This window comes from Monodelphis domestica, chromosome 3 (assembly GCF_027887165.1).
Source record: "Monodelphis domestica isolate mMonDom1 chromosome 3, mMonDom1.pri, whole genome shotgun sequence".
Lineage (NCBI taxonomy): Eukaryota > Metazoa > Chordata > Mammalia > Didelphimorphia > Didelphidae > Monodelphis > Monodelphis domestica.
The window spans coordinates 455,850,491-455,877,707 of record NC_077229.1 but is presented as its reverse complement, the minus strand read 5'-3'; the positions used below and the strand labels follow the sequence as shown (position 1 = coordinate 455,877,707).

Genomic DNA, 27,217 nt, shown 5'->3' with positions numbered 1-27,217 from the left:
GATTTGAAGTGGGTAAACTTATTAGAAGGCTCTTTGCAATAATCTAGGTGATAAATTATGAAGGCTGAACCAAGATGGTAGCTGAGTGAGAAGAGAGAGGTATTGGATGAGAAAGAGGTTGTGAAGGGAGAAAGAGACAAGGTTTGCCAATGATTGAGTATGTGGGTGAGTTAGGGGGGAAATAATGCCAAAGTAATGAATCAGGGAACCCGGAAAGATTGTGGTGTCTTCAACAGATATAGGTGGAATATTACTGAGATATAACAAATGACAAGCAGGTTATTTAAAAAAAAACAACAAAAAACAAAAAACATGGAAAGAGGACTGCTAGGTAGCTCAGTGGATAGAGTTCCAGGTCTAGAGATGGGAGGTTCAAATATAGCCTCAGATACTTCCTAGCTGTGTGACTCTGGGCAAGGCGCTTAACCCCCATTGTCTAGTCTTTACCACTTTTCTGCCTTGAAAGCAATATACAATACTGACTCTAAGATGGAAGGTAAGGGTTTAAAAACAATAAGGGAGGAGAGAGGAATGGACTTACCTGGGTACTTTAATGTAACAAACAAATGAACAAATAAATTAATTTAATTTTTAAAAAACATAGGGAAGTTTGGAAAAGGGAAAGGTTTGGAGGAAAAACCAAGTTTAGTTTTAAATATGTTGAGTTAAGTTCCGGGACAATACATTTGATATTCCCAAAAGGCAACTGGCGATACAAGATGGATGCTCAGGAGAGAAACTGGGGCTGGTTGTATAGATCTGGAAGTCATTAGGGTAGATAAGATGCTAAATCCATGGAATCTGATATGATTGCCAAAAGAGAGTTTGAAGAGGAATAGAAGAGGGACTAGAGAATGCCAAGAAAAGACTGGTCTGAAAACCAGAATTTGGATGAGATCTCCTTTTTAGTTCTCCTTCTGGAGTTTCTTTGGTTGTTGTTGTTCAGGCAGATCTTAGAGTTGTATCCAACTTTTCATGACCCCATTTGAGGTTTCTTGGTAAAGATACAAGAGCAATTTGCCATTTTTTTCCTGCTCATTTGACAGATGAGGAACCTGAGGCAAACAGGGTTAAATGACTTGCCAGGGACACCCAGCTAGTAATTATCTGAGGCCAGATTTGAACAGAGTTTTCCTGACTTCAGGCCCAGTCATATATCCACTATGCCACCTAGCTATACTCCTAACATAGTAAATAACAACAATTTACTTTAAATGGCAGTTATTGTGGATCAAGGTAATATATCTTTGCCAAACACTCCTAACTGTATTGGCAGCAAACCAATCACTATTCCTCCTCTCAAGGATATCCTTAGGATAGAAGGTTATTAGGTCGAAGGATCAGTTCTAGCCCTGGTTCTTGAGGTCAGTCTAGGGAACTTGAAAACATTTGGCTAACACAAGAGCACCAAATCGTCAATATTTGGAGGCTTCCGATGATGGAAACAGGAATGTTACCCAAGGTCTGGACAAAGAACGTGGACCATGTCAAGGCTACAAACCTGTTTCCAACAGAAGCAATGAAACCTCTCAGCATCATGTCAAAATAATTATGTCTGAGGGCAGCCAGATGACTTGGTGGATAGAAAGCGAAGCCTGGACATGGGAGGTACTCAGTTCAAATCTGACCTTGGATATTCCCTAACAGTGTGACTGTGGGCCAATCACTTAACTTCCATTGCCTAGCCCTTGTCACCCTTCAGCTTTGGAACTGATACATAGTACTGATTCATAGATGAGAGGTAAGAATTTAAAAAAAAATTAAATCTTTACCTATTTCCAACCTTAGTGAGAGGTAAGGAGAAATCTCAGTCTTCAAGATCCAAAGCCTGATGCTGTCTGCTATGCCATTTTCTTTTTTCCATTCCTCCCCATCTCCCCATCTCCTCCTCTTTCCCTCTCTTGTCTTCTCCCCAGGAATCATTTAAAAATCTCTACTACTTACCAACCAAATAAACTTCCTTTCTTTTCAAAGGTCAAAAAAAAATCTCTACTACTAAATGCTTATCCATTCATCGCAACAAAGAACATAGGATCATTGATTTAGTGCTAGAAGGAGCCTTAGAGATTATATAGCCCAACATATTCATTTTACAAATGCAGGAACTTGGACCCCAAAACATCAAGTCAGTCAACAAATATTTATTTATCAAACTTTCAATGTGTGACAGATATTGTGACTTGAGCAACTCTGTCCAAGGTCATATAGATAGGAAATGCAAAAGTCTGGATTTGACCTCAGGACTGACTCCAAATTGTCTTCTTTCTATTGTACCATTTCCAGACCACTGGGCCTAGAGTGAAGAAGATCTGTGTTCAAACACAGACTTGCTGATTGTATAACTTTAGGCAAGTCACTTAATCTCTCTTTGCTGATTCCCTTAATTAAAAATGGGTATAATATTTGAACCTACCTCACAGGGTTGTTGTGAAGATCAAGTGAGATAATATTTACCAAAAATCACTTAGCAGAGCAAAGTCAAAATGGCAGAATGGTGAGAATCCTCTTTAACCAATCTTAAAATAATGCTTTAAAATGAATACTGGAAGGACAGAACCAACAAGGAGAATGAGTGAAGCAACTCTTCTGCAGAAAACAACTTGGAAGGAAGGCAGAGAGAGTGTATTTCATTGGGGTGAGAGGGGAGTGAAGTTTGTAGCAAGGCCACACTAAGCAAGCCAACAGCAAGCTCCTCTACCTCACTCCTCCTGCTCCAGGCTCTGAACTTGGACCTAAGCCAACTTTGAGACCCTGAAACCCTGCCTAAGCCAACAGCATAGCACCCTATGCCCATCCCTTGAAGTTCCAAGCCCTGGCACAAGCCTACAGGGAGGCACCAAGCTCTCACTTAAGACAGTATAAGTTGCACTTGACTAGTGCAAGACAAAGGGAAGGTCCAGTTCCAATGCCCAAGTCTGCAGCAAGATACCAAACCCTAGCAAAATGAAGTCCACAGTGCACCTAGTGGGTGCAAGCCCAAGAGGAGGCCCAGAGCCCTTGGTTGAGCCTGTAATAAGAACCTAGTCCAAGGCTGTCCATGTACTGAGGGAGGGAAAGAACATGAATCATGTAACCATGGGAAAATATTCTCAATTAATTAATTAAATAAAGCTTTAAGGAAAAAAAAAACAACACACTAGAAAACACAGGAATAAATGCATCTTTCCTTAACATGATTAGGATTTATCTAAAACCATCATCAAATATTATCCACAATGGTGATAAATTAGCAGCCTGCCCAATAAGATCAGGGCGGCACAAGAATGCCCACAATTATCACCACTATTATTCAATATTGTACTAGAAATGCTAGCTTTAGCAGTAAGAGAAGAAAAAGAAATTGAAGGAATTAAAGTAGGAAATGAGGAAACCAAATTCTCATTCTTTGAAGATGATATGATTGTATATTTATAGAATCTTAGAAAATTAACTAAAAGGCTAGTGGAAATAATAACAAAATTAATAGCAAAATTGTAGGATTCAAAATAAATTCACATAAATCAGCAAAGTCTAGCAGCAAGCAATAGAGAGAGAAATTGCACTTAAAACAACTCTAGATTATGTAAAATACTTGGTAATCTACTTGCCAAGGCAAACAGGAATTATGTGAACATAATTATAAAACACTTTTTGCACAAATAACTTCAGATGCAAACAAATGGAAAATGTCAATTGTTCATAGGTAGACTGAGGTAATGTAATAAAAATGACAATTCTTCCCTAAACTAATTCACTTATTCAGTGTCATACTAATCAAACTTCCGAAAAAGTATTTTACAGAACTAGAAAAAATAATAACAATATTTATCTCAAAGAATTAAAGATCAAGAATATCAAGGGAATTAGAAAAATAATGTGAAGGATGGTGGCCTAGCATTACCAGATCTCAAACTGTACTATAAAGTAGTGATCATCAAAATACTGGCTAAGAAATAGAATGGTAGATCACTAGAATATATGAGACTTACAATATATAGTGGTAAATGACCTTGTATTAAACCCAAAGACTTCGCTTTTGTCACTTTGACAGAAACTGATGGTAAAACTTGAAACAATATGGCAGAAACTAAGCATAGAGCAATTCTCACAACCTATATGAAGATAAGGTGATTTAGACATAAAGGGTGAAACAATACATTAGGGAAACAGAATAGTTTGCCTGTTAGATCCACAGAGAAGGGAAAAATGTATGACCAAATGAAATGGCAAATATTAGAGGATATAGAATGAGTAATTTTGATTCTATTAAATTAAAACATCTTTATACAAACAAAACCAATGTAACCAAGATTATAAGGGAAACAAGAAACTAGGGAAAAATTGTACAGCAAATTTCTCTGATAAGGCTCTCAATTTAAAATATATAGAAAACTAAGTCAAATTTATAAGAACACCAGCATTCCCTAATTGACAAATGGTCAAAGGATATAAAAAAGCAGTTTTGAGATGAAGAAATCAATGCTATCAATAATCATATGAGAAAATGCTCTAAATCACTCTTGATTGGAGAAATGTAATTGAAAATAACTCTGAGGTACCACTTCACATCTATCTGATTGGCCAATGTGACAGTACAAGAAAGTAATAAATGGTGAAGTGCATGTGGCAAAATTGGGACACTATTCATTGTTGGTGGAGTTGTGAACTGATCCAACCATTCTGGAGGGCCATTTGGAACTGTGCCCAAAGGGTGACAAAACTGTGCAGACCCTTTGATCCTGTAATACCATTACTAGGTCTATATCCCAAAGAGATTTTTAAGGGGGGGGCAGGGGAAAGCATCTACTTATACAAAAATATTTATAGCAGCTCTCTGTGTTGGCAAAGAACTGGAAATTGAGGGAATGTCCATCAATTGGGGAATGACTGAACAAATTATGGTATATGATGGGATGGAGTACTATTGTGCTATAAGGAATGATGAATGGGATGATTTCAGAAAAAGCTGGAAAGGCTTACATGAACAGATACATAGTGAAATAAGTAGAAGCAAAAGAACACTGTACACAGCAACAGCAATATTGTACGATAGTCAACTGTGGAAGACTTTAGTGTAAGCTTTGTATCTCAGAAATCAGCAAGTGCTACCAATTAAGGTTTTAGTTATTGTTTTGTAGATGTCTAGACTGAAGAAGATGGAGAAAATTTTAATAATGCAGCTTAAACTTAAAGTGTGCCAGGTATATGTTGTTTTATTGAGATAATTGTTAAATTTTTGCCAGCACATCACTGGACAGACCCAATTTCATATTGTATTTTGGGGCAACCAACACCAACATGGAGAACATTTCAGGAAGATTACACTGGTTTAAAGAGAGAAACAAATAAGAACATAAAGAGTTTTCTTCCCTTAGACATAAAGCCAGATGCACACAAGTTTTTGACCCACTTCCTCTCCTGAATTAAAATCTAGTTTTAGATACTTACTAATTGTGTGACAATGTACAACTTGCTTAAACCTCTGTCTGACTCAGTTTCTTCAACTGTAAGATGGGAATAATAATAGCACCTACCCCAGTGTTGTTGGGAGGATCAAATGAGATAATATTTGTGAAGCCCTTAGTACAGATCCTATATGCAGCAGGCACTTAAGGCTAACTTTCTTCCTTCCTATATGAGATGGAAACCCAAACCATAAAAATCTCATTCATACATTTATGTAGCATTTTAAAGTTTGTAATACACAAACCTTACATGATCTCATTTGATCTTCATGAGGTAGATAATATCAGGAAAGGCTGCTATGGGTCATCTTGCTTCTTCTGTCAGAGTCTATCATTTTCTGCTGCCACCTCATAGTCAGTCTCCTCAGTTGAAAAGCCATTGGACTTGGTTTCCCAAGCAAGATACTCTATCTCCAGGCTCCAGGAGTTTTCTCTGCCTGTCCCCTTTGTCTAAAACACCTGTCTTCCTCCACTGACTTCTGACCTTTCTGACTTCCTTTAAGCCTCCTCTAAAATCTCATCCTCTAAAGAAGTCTTCTCCGACCCCTTAATCCCAGCACCTGCCTTCTTTGATCTCCTTTCTCCCAACAAGGTCCAATCCTGGTGACAACAGAAAATGGCTATTATTTAGCCTGCCTTTCTGGTGGGGGCAGGACTGTTAAAGAGGTGCATTTATCATCTCTGCCCCCTCCCTTCGATGCCAAATTTCTAGAAGGAGGCCAGGTGCCAGTCAATAATGCTCTCATTTTGTTGAGTTGGCTTCCTAACAACTGTTCTTTCCCTTCTTTGATATTCTAGAGAACTTATTGTCTATAACATGTCATTTAGCATAACTAATTTGAATCCCCATCTTAACCTCAAATTCCTCAGATTCTTTCCTAGGTCTTTTATTACCCCCGCCTCCCCCAAAGCTGAATAGAAAGGTCCATGACCAGATCCCCTTGCTCCTCACATCCATGCCTGCCTCATTGCCCAGGCATAGGGGACTTTAATTGAAGCAGTAACTGGGGAGCCTGGACTTGTCCCCCAGAGCATGTGACTGCTCTTCAGGGAGTCAGGAGTCTGTTCTCATTCTCTGTCATTGGGTCCCTTCCAAGGTAACTAGGATGCCACAGATGCCTCTGCTCCCTCACCTCCCATAGGCACTCAGGTGTTGAATGTTCTGGATGGACTGGGAGATTGCCTTTTCTCCCTTGTCTTTTTTCTTTCTTTTCCTTTCTAGTATCCTCCTTACTCCTTCATTTGTTCCCATTTTCCTTTTTCAACCTTGTCTTGGAAGTCCTATTGCCCCCCAGAAGCTGCTGAGAGATCAGTATTTACTCTTCTTTTTTCTCAATTGGTCTCTCCCCCTGGCATTTGCTAACCATCCCTCTTTTCTCAGTCTCTCTCCATCCCTCTGACTCTCTTACCACATTCTCACTGTCATTCTATTTATCTGTCAAATGCTTTATAGCCAAATGGTCCATAATATTAGAGACTGAGCTGGAGGGGACGTTAGAGGTAATCTGATACAATCCTTCCCTTTTTTACAGATGGGTAAACTGAGGTCCAGAGATTTAAAGGGAATCTATAGAAAAATAAAGAGAAATCCCTGCACTGGATGTGAATCCATGAGAAAAATTGCAAAGAAGTAGTTCCCACCATCTACCCACACATCCTGTTGTTAAATATCACTTTTATTCTCCTTTTTTTGCCACTGACTCCAACATCCCAAGGCCGCCAACTGTTTTATAAGGGCCATCACCCCCAGGAAGCTATTGTTTGACCCACTGCTAAGCTGCCTCAAATGCTGAAGGTTGGAAGGAAGGGATACACAGGCAGATCCTAGGAAACAGTAGTACACCACCTGCTTATAACCTGTAGCTCCCAAAGGCTACCCTCCTTAAGAGCTTAACAGCCTGAATGTCAAACTTCCTGAATGTCAAAAATTTAGTTTAGTAGCCAAAGGTTTGAATCAAGCAGGGTTTTTTTTGGGGGGGAGGGGGATGGGAATCTGAGACCTTGACCCATTTTTAGCAGGAGTGAGTGAGGACAGAGCTCTGGTATATCAGAAAGAGGAGGAGCTCTCATTTCCTGTTTTATTTTTTTCCCCTTTAAAGAAAAAACATTGTAATCTTTATTCCTGAGCCTGTTTCACAACCCTGAAAGCTCAGATCTGAAGTTGGGTGCCTGCACACACTGGCATTCTGGATTATGTTGGCTTTGCTTTCTGGCCACCCTAGATGGAGGGGAGTCAGGGCTTCCTTCAAGACTGTGGACTCTGAGAGTTTTCCAGTTCTCTACCTCATACCTCAGTGTTGCTGGGAGGCAACTTGCAGAGGGCTGCTGGGGGAGAGAGGAGAAGAGGGAGAGAAGGGAAACATGGGAAGTCCAAGTGTCAGCTTTCTATTCAGAGCAAGCTACCAAAAAAGGTGGAGGTCCTCAGACCTGGAGCTGTTCCATAAAGCAGGCTGAGCAAATTCCCATAGTGCCAAGGCACTGGGCAGTGGTTCTGGGGGAACATACATTTGCTGTTCCCTTCCTACCTCAAAAAGTACAGAGTGTACAAGTTACCCTTTAGGCCTCTGAGCCCATCTCCTCGTTCCCCCTAGAGAGGAGACAAAGCCCTAGAGTGCCACAAAACTTGAAAACTGTAAGCAGGTGCATACTGGTAAATGCTTAACAACTGCTCTCAGGGGCAAAAATACACACACAACACACTTTAAAATGGAATCTGCATCATTAAAACTTTCTCCCTTTTTTCTTAAGTCTAAGCAAGTAGTATCAAACTCAAATAGAAACAAGATCTCTGCCCACTGCATATTGATCGAATCTTAAAATGGAATGTTTTCTTTGTTTTACTATCTTTTTATTTATTTGGTACAATATTTCCCAATTTTATTTTAATCTGTTCATGCCTTAACTTGGGAATGTTGCTGCCCAAGGGTGTTTGACATCTCTGTTCTAGACAGTCAACAAAACAATAAATCAAACTTTGATTTACACTTTGCTGTTTGTGAACATTTAATAATGACCTTGAGCTGGTATCTGCTTGCTCCAGCACAAGATCACTAAAGGCAGAGTTAGAACTTGCACTCAGCTCTTTGGATTTTTTGATGTTCTTATCTTTATGTCCCCTGGGATAGGGGGAAGATCAGACCGCATCTGCCCAAGCTATCCTTTATTTGTTCTTGCCCTCCTATAAAATCAGAAACTGCTCGGAGTGAAGAGACTCCAGATGTTAGAGTAGAAATGTCTCCCCCAAGAGAATTGATTTTTAAGACAGTGGAAGCCAGGCTGGCTCAGCAAAAAGTGGATCATTTATCCCAGAAAGCTTAGCTATAGGACTTGTTCCCATTTGCAATAAATAGCTTCTGAGAAACAGGGTTCATCCATTTTTTAAAAGCAGAGTCTTTGTTGGCAGGTCCCACAACCAGGGCAGGCAGGACCCAGGAGTCACCTTGAATTCTGGACAACATCTCTCTCTCTCAGGGCTGTTGGTCTGTGAATGGCCACTCCCAGAATGCCGCGTGTAACACTAACTCAGGCTCTGTCTAATTTGGGCAGCCAAGAAATAGATTCTCAGCAGACTACCTTTGAGATGTGAACAGTTGAAATAGATGAAATCTGCCTTCTGGCTTGCCTCCACTTCTAGTTCTGGGTGCTGTCCCCTAGGGATCCAAGGATTTTCCTGGCAGCCTGCCACTTCTCCTACCCACTCCTGAATCAAAATTTACCTGTCTCATTTCCCATTCACCCAGGGCCAGATGTCATAATGGGCGTGCACAAAGCCTAATGGTCCCCCTTCCAAATGAGATGCCCAGAAAGCCCAGAGTAATTATTGGACTGAGAGTCTGAGGTTGGTGGTCTCTGAGTGTTACTTCTGTCCAATATTAATAGCATCACTCTCAAACAAGTCTTTTAATCTTAACCTCAGTTTCCTTATCTATAAAATAGGGGCAATACTACATGAACTACTTATCTTAGAGAGTTGTTGTGAAGTAAAAACCTCACGAAAGTGCTAAGCAAACTGAAAAGTGCAATAATTACTATTATTCTAAGTAAAATACTCATTTCAAAAGGTATTTCCGGAAAATGCTAATTAATGAAGAAGAATTAATTAGTCCATACCAATATAACTATATTGCTCTGAATATTAGGCTTCATGAAGGGAGGCACTGAATCCCTTAGCTTGGGCATCTCATGTCAGAGCCTATGGTGGGATAATAGATAAGGTAGGAAGGGAATGAACATTCATTAGATGTCTCCTATGTACCAGGCACTGTGCTCAGCTCTTTAAAAATATCTCATGTGATTCTCACAGTTCTATGAGATAGGTAGATGCTATCATGGTCCCCATTTTACAAAGGTAACTGAATTAGATGGAGGTGAAGTGACTTGCCCAAGTTCACACAGTCAGTAAGTATCTGAGGCTGGATTTGAACTCAGGCTTATTCTATCCATTTTGCCACTTCAATTGGTTTTTTAGTCTTCCTTCGCCTTCTAAATCACAGAACCTGGTCCTTGACTACACAGTTCTGTAATGCTACAGCTGGTGCTTACTAGAATTAACTTTATATTTGCTATCAGTACTAACTTAGGTTATAACAAGAAACTGGACCTGTGGCAAGAGGTGAATCAAAGGCACATTATGCCCAAAGGGAATCAGAAACAGCCAATCTACATGTAGATAGTGAGTGACAGCACTACACCATGAGCTATGGAGAAACAAGAGAAAGAGTCTTGACAAACACCTGCTATCCTGTGAAGAGCTACCAGTCTAGAAAAGGAATTGAGGGAGAGGAGGAAGCCAAGAGCTTAAAGAAGAAATGCTCATACACAAAGATCGGCTTCAGCAGTCATCTGGCCCAGGCAAGGGAAGGAAAGATGATGGCTGGCTGGCATTTCTCTCCATGTGTACTTGGTCAGAAGTGAAAGGATGCCCCCAGAGCCACAGAAAGCAGAAGTGACATTTCTAGAAATAGAGATAGTTTAGACATTGTAGCCTCTTCATTTGGAACTGGGATTAATTGACACTCCATGTGATTCTGACTGACATTGAAGTGAGCTACCAAAGTCATGTAGAACATGTACTCAAAAGGTTTCAGTGGAAAATCAAAGCTTAGCTCTCTCTCTCTCTCTCTCTCTCTCTCTCTCTCTCTCTCTCTCTCTCTCTCTCTCTCTCTCTCTCTCTCTCTCTCTCTCTCTCTCTCTCTCTCTCTCTCTCTCTCTCTCTCTCTCTCTCTCTCTCTCCCTCTCCCTTTTTTCTCTCCTTTCCCTCCCTCCCTCTGTCCCTCTCTTTCTGTACCCTTCTTATTTTTTCCATCCTTCTTTCCTTTTCTAATTTTTCTCTTTCTCCCTTTCTCTTTCCTTCCCTTTCTTTCTCTTCTTCCTTCCCTCCTTTTTTCTTTCTTCATTTTCTTTCATTCTACTTCCTCCCTCCCCTTTCCTTCTTTTTTCTCCTCCTCTTCTATTTCCTTCCCTTCTTTCCTTTCTCTCTTTCCTTCCTTCCTTCTTTCTTTTTCCTGCCTTCCTCCCTCCCTCCCTTCCTTCTTTTCTTTCTCCCTTCTTCCCAACCTCTCTTTCTTTCCCCTTTCTTCCTTTCTCCTTCCCTCCCTTTCCTTCTTTTTCTTCCTTTCTCTCTTCTCTCTTCCTTTCTTCTTTACCTTTTTCTTACTTTTCTTTCTCTCTCTTTCTATTACCTCCCTCTCTTTTCTTTCCTTCCCCCCTTCCTTTTTTCCTTGTTCTCTTTCTTTCTTCCTTTCTTCTTTTTGTTTTTCTTCTTTCTTTCTTTCTTTCTTTCTTTCTTTCTTTCTTTCTTTCTTTCTTTCTTTCTTTCTTTCTTTCTTTCTTTCTTTCTTTCTTTCTTTCTTTCTTTCTTTCTTTCTTTCTTTCTTTCTTTCTTTCTTTCTTTCTTTCTTTCTTTCTTTCTTTCTTTCTTTCTTTCTCTCTCTCTTTCTCTCTTTCTTTCTTTCTCTCTTTCTCTCTCTCTCTCTCTCTCTCTCTCTCTCTCTCTCTCTCTCTCTCTCTCTCTCTCTCTCTCCCTCCCTCCCTCCCTCTCTCCCTTCCTTCCTTCCTTCCTTCCTTCCTTCCTTCCTTCCTTCCTTCCTTCCTTCCTTCCTTCCTTCCTTCCTTCCTTCCTTCCTTCCTTCCTTCCTTCCTTCCTTCCTTCCTTCCTTCCTTCCTTCCTTCCTTCTTCCCTCCCTCTCCTTTTCTTTTTCTCTTCTTTCTTCCTTTTTCTCTTTCTTGCTCTCTCTCCTCCTTCCTACCCTCAGATGTTCATCCAACTCCAAACACACTTTTATTTGAGACTCATTTAGGGGTAAAGCCTCAAGGTTCATACATAGAATTTTGCAATGATTCAAAAGGTAAACTAATAGGCACAAACTGAAAATAAAATACATTCAAGGTAAAAACCAGTGTCTACTTTTTCAACCTGGTAAAAAGGGGCTTTTTGTTCATCATCAATAATAAGCGTTTCTAATCACTCAGCCCACAACCACAACCAATCTAAATGAACAATACTTTTTTAACCAGGTTTAGTTGGGTGCATCTACTGGAATAAGTTCTTTAAAGGATAATTCTTTCAAAAGGAATAGAAAACATATGACCAAAAACATAGAGCTAGAAGAGACAGTAGAAGTCACTTCATGTGATCCTTCTTCAGCAGATGTGGAAACTGAGCCCCAGAGAACTCAGTGTCTTGCCCAAGGTTATACAGCAGGGATTTGAGCCCAGAGCACCACCTTTTCTAATGCAGCTTTGGTGCAACCTTTAAAACCATATGTGCCCTTCTTTTTGCTAGTACTGAGGGAAAGCATGCCCAGAAATGGAGAGTCAACCACAATAATTTATAGCCTGACATTATTGAGGCAAAATATTTTGAGATTTTATTTACACAGAATGCTGCTACATTCAAGCTTTTCTTTCCAGTTGCAAAAACCACTCAAGGACAGGCCAGAAGAGGAAAGCTGCTGTCTCTCCATGGTATTTCAGGAGCAGCTGTGTGCCTGAGTATTCACACATTGCCCAGATACAGCAGAAAAAAGGGAAAGACTTAGTCTTCTGACTGCCCTCCCCCTCTCCCCCCTTTAGTCCCTATGCCCTATAAATTTTCTCCCTAATTGTAATTTTATAATCCCCAAACTAGTTTCCTTTGTGCATTAATTTAACCCGGCTTTGGAGGATCTTGGAGCATCTCTGAACCCTGCTTCTGCTCTTAAATGGCAGCACTGTTGGGGCTCTCCCACCTTCATCCATTCCCAGGTCGCTGCCTCATGTCCAGTGGCCACTTGATGAATGTCTTTCAGGATGAGACTAATCTTTGCTATGAAATGGTTCTCCGAGATTTCCTAGCTCAGGAGAAAATAAAGGGAAATAAAGCAAAAGTTTCATGATTTCACTGACCTTGGAGCCGGAGTCAGTAACACACGTCCTGCTGCACCCAGTCAGCCAAGAAGTGTAACATGATCAGACAGGGAGCACAGGCTGTGAATAGGCTCAGGAAGGGTGGGGGCAGGGGAGCAGAGGATGCCATTGGCCAATTGCTGCCCTCCTTGATGGGACACTTGTTCCCACAGCTGTGCCCTTGAGAGCATCAGCTGGCTGTTCTTATGATATCAACACCACCACTCTCTGGAATCTACTGTTCTCTTCACCCTTGAGTAAACAGAAGGTTGTGCAGTTGGGACAGAATCACATTTTGCTGCTTAGTCTTGGCTTTGCCATGCTGCCTTTTCTATAACAGAATTTGAGAGCTGGAAAGGACCCAACAATTCAATAGCTCAAGGCTTCTCCTTTAATAGATGAAGAAACTAAGGCCAGGATCCTGGAAGATAAACAGAATTAGAAAGAACCTTGTTATTATGAAAATTATCTTGAGAAACGTATTTTTGGGTAAGAAAATCAGTCTATTGACTATATCAGTAGCGCAGCATTATAACCAATAAGTGACATCGGTCAATGCTCTCAGTGGCCCTGAAGCTTGGTCAAGCAGCTCAATAATAGTTTTAGGAGCTTTATTCAGACCCTTCCTTGAATATCCCAAGATTTCTCTAATAGCTAATTAAAAGGTAGTCCATCAAACTCTCCACCCTCCATGACTTGAGGGAACACATACACAGGAAAAGAATCCTTGTCCCTTTTATTTATTAACCAAATTCTGTACAAAAGACATTCATGGGGATTATTATGAACAAAAAGAATTCCCCCCCCCCCAAAAAAAAACCACTGGGTGGAATCTCACTACCCATATCCCAGATATAGGAATACATAGTAATTGTCCCCAATTTACAGGAATTGATTGGGGCCCTTCTAATCCAGAGCTCCGATGTAGGAATTAAAACAGTATATGAAAAATAAATCTTCACAGCCTTGAAGGTCCTACCATCTTAGAACCCTGGGGTTAGGACCGCAAAGGAATCAAAAAGGTCATCCAATCCAGCAACCTTATTTTATAGATAAAGGAAATGCCTAGAGGACTGGGACAGTGAACACAGAGGTAGAAGGGCCCTTTAGGTCTGATAATTCCTTACGTAAGAGGACACCGGAGATGGGCAAGCCTTGGCTGTGGAGAAGTTCTCTGGGATTCCCCTCCTTGATCCCTGACCTTGGGACTAGTAGAACCTGACTCAGAAACTAGCCCTTCTCATGCTCAGGGATGGTAGCAGAGGGATAACAGGAAAATTGTGTGAGGTCCAGAGAACAACAGTGTTGAAGCTGAAGAGCAGAAGTCATAGAGAAGTCGTAGTCCTCATGAGGTGATTAACATTGAGGCTGTCTATGTCACAGAACCTCCTCTCCCCTGACTGCAGACTCCAAGGCAGTGATTCTTCATTTTTCTTTCCCTTTGGTGCCCTGTCTTCTCTCTCTCTCTAGAAAGAGAACCGGAACTCTTTTTTGCTGTTAAGAAGAAGTTTGTTTTTCTTTCTTTATTTAAATATAACTTTGGCTTTTAAGCCAGGGATATGAGGAAAACTGTTAAATCCTTGTGTGATTCATCTCCATACATTACTGGGAATTCAAAAAGAAGTGATTGGTGGTTGTATCCTGAGAGAAGAATTGAAACTCTGATATTTTGCCAAATTGCTCTCTCTGGCTAGGGCTCAAAGCTGTTGAAGAGAAGTATTGATTCATTTTTATGACTTCTACAAGGGCAAAGAGAATATTTAATGCCGAGCCCTTCTAAGGCAATGAATTAGAAAAGATGGCGGTGGTTGCAAATAGTTGGGCTCACTCTGAGATGGGACTTCCACCATCTTCCCAGGCTTGATTTAAAGGGAAATTCCTATAGAGGGGAGAATTATCCTGGCACACAATAAGATGGTGTGATGGTAAGAGTGACCACTAGGCTTCTGTCTCTGCTAACCACCTTGGCCTAACACCATTATCCCCTTTCTCAATAGAATTACACTGGACATCTACTCCCCCACACAAAAACATGTGGAACGCAGGTCCAAATTCACCATTTCCTTTGCTTGTCCCTGATTGTGAGAGGCTATAAAGGTCTTTGCCATTTCTGTTGCAAGACAGCTTTTCTAATATATTCTTAGATTTTCAACTCAGTTGACTATCATTTATTAAATACCTACTGTGTGCTAAGCACTACTAAGCTCGGAGGATATGAGGAAAGGCAAACAAACCAACCCACCAAAAGCAAAGTTGCCAGATAGAGATACCATGGGTTTTGACTGAGATTGCTTTAAAGGGCTGTATCATAACAAAGCCTGGTAGCAATCCCCTCGTCAGTCACTAATTTTATGGAGCATCATCATAGCAATCCATTCTTCTTAGAAAAATGTAAGGTTTCTTGAGCAGCTTCCCTTTCCTTTGGGGGAAGGGGTCTCCCCAAAGTGCAAAATCATTGAGTGGCATGACTTTTATAAAGTCATCCCCAAAGAGGTCTATATTGGTTAGAACAAGCTGAATCTCTAGGGAGGTAATCATTCATTCAATTAAACATTATTAAGCTCCTACTGTGTGCTAGCCACTGTGCTTTGAAACTGAGGAATGCTAAATGAAACAATCTCTGATTCCAAAGAAACTCCTTTTTTTTTTCATTCTTTTAAATTTGGAAATGTTTATTTTCCCCTCAATTACATGTAATGACAATTTTTGATATTTGTTTTTTTTTTTTTATTTTGAACCCTAGGGGGCAGTTGGGTGGCTCAGTGGATTGAGAGCCAGACCTAGAGATGGGAGGTCCTAGGTTCAAATCTGGCCTCAGACACTTCCCAGCTGTGTGACCCTGGGCAAGTCACTTGACCCCCATTGCCTAGCCCTTACCACTCTTCTGCCTTGGAGCCAATACACAGTATTAACTCCAAGATGGAAGGTAAAGGTTTAAAAAAAATTTTTTTTTTGAACCCTGCATTCTCATCCCCCCTCACATTGAGATGGTAAGCAATATGATACAGATTTTACATGGGCAGAGATTATATTCTAAAAAGAACATGAAACTATTTCTTCTTCCTACACCTTGGGGAAAAAACCCAAATAACCTCAGCCTAGAGTTGGACTGGGGTGTTCTAAAACTCAGATCGCCCTTTCCATTTTGTTGGCCAATCAGTATTCTTTGCAGACCAGAGTCTAGCAATATCACGTCATATTTCTCTTCTCAGGAACTGGGTTATCTAAAGCAGATTCTTAGATAACCGTAACTTCCTAGTAAATGCACCAGTCCAGAGGGCCAAGCAGGATCCCTGTTAAAAATAATCTGGCTTAGGCCAATCAACACTGACTCAAAGGGAAAGGTTGTCTATAAATAGCAATGATCAGTTGAATCTTGGACACCAGCAATGCCATTTAACATAGGGCCAACCAGGGGATTCAGGTGACTGTCATATGTCCAGTTTGAATGGCTATAAGGATGTCACCAACTTATATTTCTTTTTCTTCTGGGCGTCCTTCTCTGCCTGGCATAATTAAGAATGGTTCTGGCTGGAGATCTCATCTCATGAATAGGCTCTCTAATAAGCTAACTTCTAGAACTAACCCATCTCACATTCTTGACTATAGTTTGCCTTGCCAAGAGAAGAAGAGATAGTCTTCTCTGGTAAATGTCCAGCTGAAGACTAAGGCTCACTGGCCTACCTGGTGTCTCATAGGGACATTGATGCTTATTTTCTTCAGGAAGAATTTGTCATCCCCCAATATCTCAGGTGACTGTTAGAGAATTCCTTAACTCAGAGTCCCAAGATCCTCCCAGAGAATAATTCCTCCCTTCTTGGTTCATTTGATTGGAAGTCAATAAATCAAGAGGCAAGTCTAAAAGATTAAAAGTTTAATTAGCATCAGCCAGATGGGTAGCAACTTGGAGGAACCCAAAGAAATATACTCGTAGGGTTTTGTAAAGCCTGCAGGGGCAAAAGTCCTGACCAGGTGAGGCTGCACAGCCACTTTCCTTGTTTGGAGGATGGAGTAATGTGAACCCAGGGTGTCAGGAGTTGCAAAGATTAGGTTTGTCCAGTGGCTCTATCTTCTCTAGTTAATCCCATCACCATATATTAGTAGGGTAGGAGGTCTCTAAGATAAAGGAGGCCCCTTTTAGGATGCAGTCAGTGGACTTCTCTGTTGTTGAATAAAAAATAGCACTGGTAGTGTTTGGGGAAACAAATTTGTTCCAACATTATGGGGCTATTTCAAGCATAAAACAATTTTCAAGTTTGCTTCTACTCAATTTTTTCTTTGACAAATGGTGAGAATACTGCAATAATTCACAAACGGCCATCTTTCCAGCCCACAATCACAAGCAAACTTCAGGGCTTTGTCCAGCAAGTGCCAGATTTATTGTATATCTACCTTTTGGGGCAGTGCAAATTGTGAGCAGAGGTGGCTAGTTCTAACCTCCTTCTGCCATGGCCTCCAGTCAGAGGTGCAGAGTTGTGGACAATCCAACTTGGGGCACAGGGGAGCTGCAGGATGAGGGTGTGAACAGCCTCCTCCACTTTATAGTATTTATATATTTCTCAAACATGTGGGAAACCATGCTATTGTTTTTAAAATTAGGTTGAATTCTTATTAAAAGGTAATTACCTTTTTTTAATGTGTCACTAGTGGTTAATGAAATTTTTGAGTATGGAATCCCTAAACCTGTTTCCCCCATATTAGGGGTAGAAACGTGAGGAGTTTCAGAAAAGGTTGTCCTGGGTTATTTAAGAACAGGGTCACCAGGAATTTAATTAATTCCAAAGAGATTTATTTGTAAAATATAGAAAGAGTGAAAGTAAGAAAATCAGGGAGAGAATAGGGGAAGATATTGAGCCTGCACACTAAGTAATTTGCTCCAGCCCTGGCTCAATCCAGGCCAGGCTAGTTAGTCCTTAGCCAGAGGGGCCTCTGCCTTGAGTTGAGGACTTGGGGATGCAGGGAGTCTCTCTCAAGATGTAGGTCTCTCCTGAGGCTAGTTCCTACAGAAAATTCAGGAAAAGAGCCAGATTTTTCACTCACCCATGTTGTAGTTCAAAGGGAGAAATTTAAGAACAGTCACACCAAGTCCAAGGTCTCAGGTCCAGTAAGCAGATTATATACCAGGCTCCAACTCTTAAACTCAGAACTCCCCACAGGAAGTTGTAACTCCTTTTTAAAGACACTTCTTTTGCGTCACTTCCTTTGCCTTCTTCCACTTTTACATCTACCAATTACAGCTAAAGCTTTGCTTAGGACTACCCAGGGGGCAGGTAGTCAATTCTGATTTGTCACCCACTATCACACACATGGGTCACAGACCTCCTCTACTCAAATGGAGTTCATTTAATCTTCACACCCATAAGCTCTATGGCTTTTTATTGCTCAATTTGGCACAGGAAGGTGCTTTTAGGGAATGCATATATTGAATTATAGCAGAACTGACTCCACAGACAAAGTGACTAGTTCTATTTATACAATCCTGTAATTCAGTTTCTTTAGAACTCTGAGGTAACTTTTTTGGGAGAAGATATTTTTTCCAAACTCACAGTCAATTTTCTACATATCATATTCTGTTGGACACAATGTGGGGCAACCTTACATAGTGGATAAAAGATCACCTTCAGTATGGTTATGACTTTGGGTCAAGTTCTACCAGAAGAGAATTCTTAAGTCTTTTCAAAGTTGTTCATCTTTTCAGTGTTGCTGTCCTTAAAGAAATTGTTCTTCTGTTTTTACTCAATTCACCCTGGATTAATTCCTACCTCCAAGATTCTCTGACATTGTCTCTTTTGTAATATTTTGCAGTATAATAATATTCTTTTACATTTGTTTGCCACAATTTGTTCAGTCATTTCCCTGTTGTCTAAGAGACAAGATATCTACTTAGATTCTAGATTTCTCTCTCTCCCTCTTTCTTTCTCTCCCTCTTTCTTTCTCTCCTTCTTTTTCTCTTTTCTTTCTCTCTTTCTCTCTCTCTCTTTCTCTCTCCCTTCCTTCCTTCCTTCCTTCATTCTTTCCTTCCTTCCTTCCTTCCTTCCTTCCTCCCTTCCTCCCTTCCTCCCTTCCTCCCTTCCTCCCTTCCTCCCTTCCTCCCTTCCTCCCTTCCTCCCTCCCTTCCTTCCTTCCTTCCTTCCTTCCTTCCTTCCTTCCTTCCTTCCTTCCTTCCTTCCTTCCTTCCTTCCTTCCTTCCTTCCTTCCTTCCTTCCTTCCTTCCTTCCTTCCTTCCTTCCTTCCTTCCTTCCTTCCTTCCTTCCTTCCTTCCTTTCTCTTCTGTCCAAGGCAGATGAATAGTGAAGGCTAGGCAATGGGGGTTAAGAGATTTGCTTGGAAGTGTCAGAGGCCACATTTGAACTTGGGACCTCAAATCTTAGGATATCTTAAAAATTATTTTTGTTGGGGCCAGCTGAGTAGCTCAATGGATTGAGGGTCAGGTCTAGAGACAGGAGGTCCTGGGTTCAAATTTGGCCTTAGACACTTTCTAGATGTGTAACCCTGGGCAAATCAGATTCCATAAGTCTTTTATCTCTAGTTTTTCTGGAAATGTATTTAGTTCCATATATTCCCTTTTGTTTATCTTTCTATTAGACTTATCCAAAATTGACAGAAGTATATTGAAATATCTTCTCTCTGTTATGTTACTATTTATTTCCTCTTGAAGTTCAGATATTTCCTTTATGAATTTGATTGTAAGGCACTTGGCATGTATATGTTTATTATTGATATTGGTTTCTTGTCCCTGGTTTCTTTAGTGAAATGGTAATTTCTTCATCTCTTTTTATTTTTTGAATGTTTATTTTTATTTTGTCTGATAACATGAGGGGAACACCTGCATTTTTGGATTCATTTGATGCAAAGTAAATTCCCTGCCCCCATCCTCTCAGTATTACTTTGTGTATGCCTTTTTTAAAAAATGTGCTTCATGTAAGCAAAAGATTATACAGTTTTGTTTTCTTATCCAATCTATTTGTGTGTGTGTGTGTGTGTGTGTGTGTGATTTTATCAGATTATTTAACCCATTCACATTTGAAGTTAGGTTTATATTTTCCTTTGTATGTCTCTAATATTTTTTCAAATCATGATTTTTATACTTTTGTTGCAAATATAGTAATTTTAAAGTCAGTCCTATTCTTGCTGACTCTTGAACCCTTCTTCTTTGTTATACATTTCCCTCTGGATTTTGTTTAACTGGTTTCTTTTTTTCTTACTTTTTTCTAGTTATATATTTCTTCTCTATCTTTTTTCCTCTCAGTCAAGTAGATTTCCCTCTTATTCTCCTCCAATACGTCATTAGTTTTTTTAAATTTCATTTTTGCACCCTTTTCCAAAAAGCATTTCCCTCACTTTCTTCAATATTTATCCTATTTTCATTTACTCTAGACCCCCCATTCTCTGATCCCTATTAATTATCTGGTTTCTCTCTTCTTAGTATTCTTTATACAAACAAATCTCTCAAGAAAACCATTCTAGACTTCCCTCTAGGCACTTTCTGCCACTGCTCCATGGCCTCCACTTTTTCATTATGCTTCACTCCCAGAACAAGGTCAATTATTGTAGGTTTCAGAGAGAGCAATTCCTCACCATATCCCCGATTATGCAGCTTATCAGTAATCTTTACCTTTTCATTTATCTCCCCACCCCCACCATTTGCCTCAAAATCTCCTCCCAATGTCCTGACTGTCCCACTTCTTGAGGTTCCTGTTGTCCCTAAGGGTTCTGTCTATCTGCCCCCAACAATGTAGGACACGTGCTTCAAACACCAAATTCCTGACACCTCATCTGGTGTAAGGTCTTCATTTCCCCTTATTCACCCTCTATCTTAAAACATTCCTACATCCAAAGTAAGAGCTCTTTCCTTTTCAATCTTTCCTCACGCTTCCTCACTCACTCCCTTATCTTCCAGACTAAAAAGATCATCTTCCTCTCATTGGTTACCCTAGATTTGACTCAATGGATCACATCCTCTTTTCTAACTCCTTGCTCACTTCCTGCCCTCTGCTCACTTTTCATGTTGTAATGTAATCCTAGGTTGCTGCTAGATTCTGTCTACAATTCCGCTGTCTTCTTCACTGTTATCTCTCCCAGATTTCCACCTTCACCCTGCCTCCTTGTATGTATTTAGAAAGAAGTATCTTATTGGTTTCTGTTACTCTGTTACTCTTTACCTGCTACATTTTAGTCACACCTCTTGTATTTCCTTGGTGTGCTTAGGAGATGTAATCTCTTTACTTCTAGTTTTATTTCGAAAAATGTTCTGAACTCTTCTATGTTGTTGAGTATCCATATTTTGCTTCATATTTGCAGAATAGGTCACCCTGGCTGCATCTTCTTCAGAGTACATTATTCCATTCTCTTTTAGGTTTTCTAGGAGACACATTACACTAGAGGGTATGGAATAGTCTGGGGCTTTTCAAATATCATTTCCTTTGTGTTTAAAGGTCATTCTTTTGATGAACTGGAAAACTTGTTTCTTAAATTATTAAATTTAACCATATGTGTCTTGGAATTTGCAGCCTTGACTTTTTTTTTCCCTACTGAAGGTGATCTGTGAATTCTTTCATTTGGAATTGCATTTTCTACATTCAGAAGTTCAAGGAAATTCTCTTCTGTTATTCTCTTAATTGTGGTATTAAGGTTTTTTGTTCTGTCATGTTCTTGGAGAGCTGTGATCCTCAATTATCTCTACTGTTTTTTGCTTGCATAGTGAGCATATTTTCTTTTAATGTTATTATTTTTTGCTTCTCTTTTTCCATGTTGTCTCCCACTTTTGTATGTTTGCATTCCCAATTTATTGTTCTCTCTTATTTCTTCAATGAGACTTTCCATTGCTAGTTCCAGTATTTTTTATCTTGCTTATCATTTTTGCGGTGTGGGACATGAATTTTGCTTTCATAATTCTCATTTCTCTTTGAAACCACTTGGGAAATAGAGCAATGTGTTGTGGTTCCATGTTCTCAAGTTAGATAGGGTCCTCTTTCTCATCAAATGCTGAATCATTTTTCTTTATTTTGGCATGTATTCATGGATGACAGAATGCAATTTAAAGGTCATATTTCCTTCTGTTGCTGTTTTTCCTGTTGATCTGTGTGTTTGAGTTTTCTTCCTGAAATCTTCAGTAATTTCACCCTTCTTTATCACTCATTTTATGACTCCCTCTCTCCTGATTATGATGGGGGGGGGTGTCAAATCTCAAAATATCTCAGTTTACTCCCACACTGGCAATTCACAATCCACCAGCCTATGTCTCCACTCCATTTGACATCTGTGTGGTACAACTGGCTGTAACTGGATGCTAGGCTCCTTCTCTCTGATTTGGTGGAGGGCTTCATGGCCCCTCCCCACATAAACAAATGGTGTCCTGTCCTGGTAAACTTCTTTTCAGGAGATAGTTCCTCATTCTCTGACCCAACAGCAGCAATTCAGAGCTTTGCAGAGCTAATGTTTCCAGATTGCTATTCTTGGGAGGCATTTGCTCCTGAAGGGTATGATCAAGCAAGCAGTTAAGATCCAAGCAAAATTCCATAGCCTAGAGTCTCCATGAAAGGAGGAGGAGGCTCAGAACCCAGGGATGAGTTTTGTGTATGGCTGTATCATAGCCTTGGGTCTCCTAGTGCAGCCTTGTTGCCAACAGAATAGGAAGCAAGGGGTGGATGCTGAGTGAATTCAGGGTCAGTAAGCATCATTTCACAGGATTTGTTTTTCTTTTACCTTATTTTTTATTTGATATGTCCTAGACTACAGAGACAGGTGAAGTTGCTTTATTTGTGGTGTTTAATCATTTTGGCAAGGTGTGAGGGGCCAAGGGCATCAGAGACCATATCTAATTTATTTCATTTTTCATGTGACTGGAACACTACTAATTTCTTAATTGCCAAATTGTATGGTCTTTCCAGTTCTAATATTTCTCAAGTTATCTGCAGCATTTGACACTGTGGACCACACTCTCTTCCTGGATACTCCCCCCCCTGAGTCTTCTTCATACCATACTCTCTTGGTTTGCTTCCTACCTCTGACTGTTTCTTCTGATAGCTCATTATATCCCATCCCTTTACTATGAGCATTCTCCAAGGTTCTGTCTTAGGCCATCCATTCCTCTCCCTTTATATACTTTCTTCTGGTAACCTTATTAGACCTTGTTAGACCCTGTTAGAATCCCAACTTTATCAATATACAACTGACTCCTAGATCTATTTATCCAATCCTTATCTCTTCCTTGAGTTTCAGTCCAGCATTACCAATTGCCTATTAGACATTTCAAACTGGAGGTTCCCAAAACTTATCAAACAATATCTCTAAAACTGAATTATTTTTTGACCCATTCCTGCCAATGTAACTTTCTGAAGTATGGCTCCGACCATATGTCTCTTCTACCCTATCAGCTACAGTGGCTTCTATTTGCTTTTAGGATTATTTAATCCACTCTTCTATTTAGTTTCTTTAGCCCAGGAGTCCCCAAACTTTTTACACAGGGGACCAGTTCACTGTCCCTCAGACAGTTGGAAGGCCAGACTATAAAAACCTAACCCTAACTGGGCAGCAGTATACACAGTGCAGAATCCCCTCCCCCAGATCACCACTCACCATGCTGACATCTTCCATTGTGCAGCCACATAATCCTTTGCATGGTGCCTTGTTCTAAGGCACCACACAAAGGATTATGTTACAGGAAGTAGTACTGTACATGAGCAATGCCGCGCTTTGCGGCACCACCACATACAGTGCTCCTCTCATTGACCACCAATGAAAGAGGTGCCCCTTTGGGAAGTCTGGTGGGAGCTGGATACATGGCCTCAAGGTGCTGCATGTGGCCCATGGGATGTAGTTTGGGGACCCCTGCTTTAGCCCTATCTGTACATTCTGGCCCCCACCCATCTTACTAATATCATTTGATATTAATCCTTCATTCTGCCCTCTATAATCCAACTAAATTGGCCTCCTTTCTGTCCTTCACATATGGTGCCTTATCTTTCTTTGATGTGCTTTTGTATTGCTTATACCTTATGCCTGGAATGCACTCCTTCCTTCCCTCTGGATCACAGAATCTTTCTTTTTTATAAAGATGTCAGTCAAGTACTATCTTCTAAATGAAGCTTTCATGATATGCCCAACTACTAGTGCTAATCTTGTATTTAATACATTTATATTGATTAACTTTACATTTGTGTTTTGTGCATTATTGTATGTTTTTCATAATTAGAAATTAAGTTCATTGCAAGTAGATATTGTTTCATTTTTTTGTTTTTGTTTTTTATCCCCCAGGCATAGCACAGTGCCTAGTACATAGAAGATGCTTATTTATACTTGTGGATTGATTGTATAATCCAAGTTTGGGATTTGGCAAGATGTGATTGACAATGTACAAAGGGGCAACCGATCCAAGAGTAGAGGGTGTTGTAGAGGTGAGTTGGTACTCAAAGGAGTTGAGCTTGGGAAGGAAGGGAAATGTAGCCAGATGGTCTCAGAAAGAACTGAAACTTGGAGGATAAGGAAGTCATGGTGAGGATGAAAAGCAGGAAGACTACTAGTGGATCTCATCTTTTTTTTTCATCCCCTATCAATACCAGCATGCTGAGGTCTCTATTTTCCCTCCATGGATGATTTTTTGCTGGGGTGGGGGAGGTTGTTTTGCTTGCTACAGTACAATAATTTCTAGTTTCTGTTCAACTCTCAGGCTAGGGCCAGTCATTTCTATTTCAATGACCTCAATGAAATAGAAAAGTCAATAAACCTTGTAGAATTTATTCTATTTGACCACTGAGAATATATCAGAATCACAGGAAGAGGGTTATTACTCCCAATACAATTTTTCAATTATTGAAATTTGGATGTCAGTCATGTCATGTATTGGTGACATTCCTATTTAAGTTGATTGGAGTGGCTCATGATAGGGGGTAAGTGAGACTGAGTGTGAAAATGAAGTCCAAGCAAAATAAATGGGAAAGATTGGATTCTCTCCTGGTCTAGCTAGCAATGGCCCAGATCCAGAGGCAAAACTAAAGACAGACAAGGTAGACAGCTTTCATGAGCACAAGATAGAAGAGCTACAGAGTTATCATTTTTGTTTTTCTTGGTGTTTTTGTCTCTGTATTACCAGTGTCTGGTACATACTAGGTGCCTAATAAATGTTTGGGTATATGATGGTGATGGAATACTATTGCACTAAAAGGAATTATAAGCAGGATAATTTCAGAAAGAACTAGAAAGACCCATGTGAACTGATGCAGAGTGAAATGAGCAAAACCAGGAGAACCTTACACACAGTAACTGAAATATTGTGATCAAATGTGATAGACTCCTGCTAGCAGCAATGTTCCAAGACAATTCTGAGGGATTTATGAAAAAGAATGCCAATCTATTTCCAGAAAAAGAATTATTGGAGTAGAAATGTAAATGAAAACATATAATCTATCACTTAGTTATTTGGGTATATGATTTGGATTTTGGTTTCATAAAATTATTCAGTTAAAATGAATAATATGGCAATATGTTTTGCATAATAATACATTTATTACTGAGAAAAAAATATGTTTGGTTAGTTGTCAAGTGTTGATTAATGATAGAAAAATATGTAACATATTTAAAACATGTATATGTGTGCATTCCAAAGGTCTCAGTGACGTTGAAAGCTTAAAACTGCATTCTTTTGGAACCCTCTGAAATCTATCAAAAAACTTGGGATAAGAACCCTGGGTTTATAACCTACAAATATGCTATCTCAGCATTCTAAAGAACCTCACTTTTTACTTCTTTGGTCTTCTAGTGGGGCCTAAAGAAGATAGGAATGGAAATTATGAACCATATCTACAGTAATATAGTCAAGCACTTGTTTTTCCCTTTGAAGAAAGATAAAATTCACTGTAAAACAGCTTCTAATGGAGAAAAATTCAGAATTGGCCTCAGTGTACACATAAAGGGTTCTGCAGATGAAAGGTATCATTTTTGTGCCACTCACTTCATGGAATTCCATTCTGAACCATTGTTAGAACATAAGAACATAATGAGTAGGTCCTAAAGGTGCAAAGATGGAGTGCTAAGAGGTGTAGTAGACAGAGCACCTGGCCTAGTCAGAAACACTTAACTTTCTGAATTCTAATCCAACCTCAAGCATTTAGCAGCTGTGTGACCTTGGGCAAATCACTTATCCCTGTTTGCCTCAGTTTCCTCATCTGTAAAACTGAGCTAGATAAGGAAATAGCAAACCACTATGATATCTTGGCCAAGAAAACCCCAAATAGTATCAAGGAAAAGACTGAACAATAAGAGACAATTCTGTTACAGTGCTATAATGGACAGAGATCAGCTATTAGGCAGGGTGGTAAACCGGGACTAGGAGGGATAAGGCAGGCTGGGAATGCATCACAGAGGTTAAGAGGAGACATAGAGAATGATGACCTACACAGATACATGGAAAGGGAAGAAAGCAGTGAAGATGAAGAATCACTTAGCAGTCCTGTTCAACGGAATGTTGCATGAATAAAAAGGAGTATTATGAAAGATGGAGGGTTTAGATTAGAAGCTTGTACTTAATCCAAAGGCATAGGAAACTGGTAAAGGTTTGTGAGCATGGGAATGATGCAGTCTAATCCTAGATTCATTTGGCAACTGGCTAATAGATAATTGGAAAAAGACACGTCCAGAGGCAGGGTGGCAATGGGAGATGATGAGGACCTGAAGAGGGATATTGCGAACAGACATTAGTTGACAGTTAAGTAGATGTATAGAGATTGTAGAAATGGAAGGATCATTAGGAAATGATTTTGTCTTGGTAACTGGAAGGATAATTGCATATATAATCAACAGAAATAGGGAAGTTGCAAGCACGGCTTATTTTTTTGGGGGGGGAAGGGGATGGTGTGCTTAATGTTAGATGTAATAACGTTTAAGATTCTGTAAATGTTTCTAAGCAGATGGAAATGGAGGACTGGAACTTAAGGGAGACATCTGGTCTGCACATCTACATCTGACAATCATCTGAATTGAAGTCCTGTGAAGGGATAAAACCATTTTTGTTTCTTGTTTGTTCTATCATGTCCAACTCTTTGCAACTTCATTTGGGGATTTCTAGGCAAAGATAATGGAGTGGTTTTCCAATTTCTTTTTTTCCATTTTTTTATCCAGTTCATTTTATAGATCTTGCCCAGGGTCACATAGCTATTAAGACTAGATTTGAACTCAGGGAGAGAAGGAAGAGCAGTCTTCCTGATTCCAGGCGCAGAATTATCTGAATCTTTGTGCTTCCCACCATGACACCTAGCTACCCCTGATAAAACTATAGGATCATAGATTTAGAGCTATAAGGAACCTTGGTAGCTGAATCCAACTATATCATTTATAGGTGAGAAAACTGAGGTGGTTGACTTGCCCACATGGTTATTATGTGACTTGAACCC

At 39.9% G+C, this 27,217-nt stretch overlaps 1 protein-coding gene across 1 annotated transcript in view; it reads right to left on the bottom strand.

The window, feature by feature from the left end:
- Positions 1 to 12,985, bottom strand: part of CKMT2 (creatine kinase, mitochondrial 2) — a 55,630-nt gene extending 42,645 nt beyond the window's left edge. Inside the window, exon 1 of the mRNA XM_001363343.3 lies at positions 12,831 to 12,985. The gene's annotated coding sequence lies outside the window, so the exon portion shown is untranslated. The remainder of the gene's footprint in view (positions 1 to 12,830) is intronic.
- Between the last annotated feature and the right edge of the window lie 14,232 nt (positions 12,986 to 27,217).